The sequence below is a fragment of the Pseudophryne corroboree genome, chromosome 9 (assembly GCF_028390025.1).
Source record: "Pseudophryne corroboree isolate aPseCor3 chromosome 9, aPseCor3.hap2, whole genome shotgun sequence".
Classification (NCBI taxonomy): domain Eukaryota; kingdom Metazoa; phylum Chordata; class Amphibia; order Anura; family Myobatrachidae; genus Pseudophryne; species Pseudophryne corroboree.
The window spans coordinates 316,887,295-316,890,457 of NC_086452.1; positions in this window are offsets into that span (position 1 = coordinate 316,887,295).

A 3,163-nucleotide genomic window follows, 5' to 3' on the forward strand; every position below is an offset into this window, starting at 1 on the left:
GGTGAGGTACAGTGGTCATGTCCGGACTTTGGAGACAGAGCAGTATGGGTGAGGTACAGCGGTCAGGTTCCGGACTCTGGAGACAGAGCAGTATGGGTGAGGTACAGCGGTCAGATTCCGGACTCTGGAGACAGAGCGGTATGGGTAAGGTACAGCGGTCAGATTCCGGACTCTGGAGACAGAGCAGTATGGGTGAGGTACAGTGGTCAGATGTCAGATTCTGGACTCTGGAGACAGAGCAGTATGGGTGAGGTAAAGTGGTCAGATTGCGGACTCTGGAGACAGAGCAGTATGGGTGAGGTACAGCGGTCAGATTCCGGACTCTGGAGACAGAGCAGTATGGGTGAGGTAAAGTGGTCAGATTCCGGACTCTGGAAACAGAGCAGTATGGGTGAGGTACAGTGGTCAGATGTCAGATTCTGGACTCTGGAGACAGAGCAGTATGGGTGAGGTACAGTGGTCAGATGTCAGATTCTGGACTCTGGAGACAGAGCAGTATGGGTGAGGTACAGCGGTCAGATTCCGGACTCTGGAGACAGAGCAGTATGGGTGAGGTACAGTGGTCAGATGTCAGATTCCGGACTCTGGAGTCAGAGTAGTATGGGTGAAGTACAGCGGTCAGATTCCGGACTCTGGAGACAGAGCAGTATGGGTGAGGTACAGCGGTCAGATTCCGGACTCTGGAGACAGAGCAGTATGGGTGAGGTAAAGTGGTCAGATTCCGGACTCTGGAGACAGAGCAGTATGGGTGAGGTACAGTGGTCAGATGTCAGATTCTGGACTCTGGAGACAGAGCAGTATGGGTGAGGTACAGCGGTCAGATTCCGGACTCTGGAGACAGAGCAGTATGGGTGAGGTACAGCGGTCAGATTCCGGACTCTGGAGACAGAGCAGTATGGGTGAGGTACAGCGGTCAGATTACGGACTCTGGAGACAGCAGTATGGATGAGGTACAGTGGTCAGATTCGGACTCTGGAGACAAAGCAGTATGGGTGAGGTACAGCGGTCAGATTCCGGACTCTGGAGACAGAGCAGTATGGGTGAGGTACAGCGGGTCAGATTCCGGACTCTGGAGACAGAGTAGTATGGGTAAGGTACAGCGGTCAGATTCCGGACTCTGGAGACAGAGCAGTATGGGTGAGGTACAGCGGTCAGATTCCGGACTCTGGAGACAGAGCAGTATGGGTGAGGTACAGCGGGTCAGATTCCGGACTCTGGAGACAGAGTAGTATGGGTAAGGTACAGCGGTCAGATTCCGGACTCTGGAGACAGAGCAGTATGGGTGAGGTACAGCGGGTCAGATTCCGAACTCTGGAGAGTGGTCAGATTCGGACTCTGGAGACAGAGCAGTATGGGTGAGGTACAGTGGTCATGTTCCGGACTCTGGAGACAGAGCAGTTTGGGTGAGGTACAGCGGTCAGGTTCCGGACTCTGGAGACAGAGCAGTATGGGTGATGTACAGCGGTCAGATTCCGGACTCTGGAGACAGAGCAGTATGGGTGAGGTACAGCGGTCAGATTCCGAACTCTGGAGAGTGGTCAGATTCCGGACTCTGGAGACAGAGCAGTATGGGTGAGGTACAGTGGTCAGATGTCAGATTCTGGACTCTGGAGACAGAGCAGTATGGGTGAGGTACAGCGGTCAGATTCCGGACTCTGGAGACAGAGCAGTATGGGTGAGGTACAGCGGTCAGGTTCCGGACTCTGGAGACAGAGCAGTATGGGTGAGGTACAGCGGTCAGATTCAGGACTCTGGAGACAGAGCAGTATGGGTGAGGTACAGCGGTCAGGTTCCGGACTCTGGAGACAGAGTAGTATGGGTGAGGTACAGCGGTCAGATTCCGGACTCTGAGACAGAGCAGTATGGGTGAGGTACAGCGGTCAGATTCCGGACTCTGGAGACAGAGCAGTATGGGTGAGGTACAGTGGTCAGATGTCAGATTCTGGACTTTGGAGACAGAGCAGTATGGGTGAGGTAAAGTGGTCAGATTGCGGACTCTGGAGACAGAGCAGTATGGTTGAGGTACAGCGATCAGATTCCGGACTCTGGAGACAGAGCAGTATGGGTAAGGTACAGCGATCAGATTCCGGACTCTGGAGACCGAGCAGTATGGGTGAGGTACAGTGGTCAGATGTCAGATTCTGGACTTTGGAGACAGAGCAGTATGGGTGAGGTAAAGTGGTCAGATTGCGGACTCTGGAGACAGAGCAGTATGGGTGAGGTACAGCGGTCAGATTCCGGACTCTGGAGACAGAGCAGTATGGGTGAGGTAAAGTGGTCAGATACCGGACTCTGGAGACAGAGCAGTATGGGGTGAGGTACAGTGGTCAGATGTCAGATTCTAGACTCTGGAGACAGAGCAGTATGGGTGAGGTACAGTGGTCAGATGTCAGATTCTGGACTCTGGAGACAGAGCAGTATGGGTGAGGTACAGCGGTCAGATTCCGGACTCTGGAGACAGAGCAGTATGGGTGAGGTACAGTGGTCAGATGTCAGATTCCGGACTCTGGAGACAGAGCAGTATGGGTGGAGTACAGCGGTCAGATTCCGGACTCTGGAGACAGAGCAGTATGGGTGAGGTAAAGTGGTCAGATTCCGGACTCTAGAGACAGAGCAGTATGGGTGAGGTACAGCGGTCAGGTTCCGGACTCTGGAGACAGAGCAGTATGGGTGAGGTACAGTGGTCAGATGTCAGATTCCGGACTCTGGAGTCAGAGCAGTATGGGTGAAGTACAGCGGTCAGATTCCGGACTCTGGAGACAGAGCAGTATGGGTGAGGTACAGCGGTCAGATTCCGGACTCTGGAGACAGAGCAGTATGGGTGAGGTAAAGTGGTCAGATTCCGGACTCTGGAGACAGAGCAGTATGGGTGAGGTACAGCGGTCAGATTCCGGACTCTGGAGACAGAGCAGTATGGGTGAGGTACAGCGGTCAGGTTCCGGACTCTGGAGACAGAGCAGTATGGGTGAGGTACAGCGGTCAGATTCCGGACTCTGGAGACAGAGCAGTATGGGTGAGGTATAGCGGTCAGGTTCTGGACTCTGGAGACAGAGCAGTATGGGTGAGGTACAGTGGTCAGATGTCAGATTCTGGACTCTGGAGACAGAGCAGTATGGGTGAGGTACAGCGGTCAGATTCCGGACTCTGGAGACAGAGCAGTATG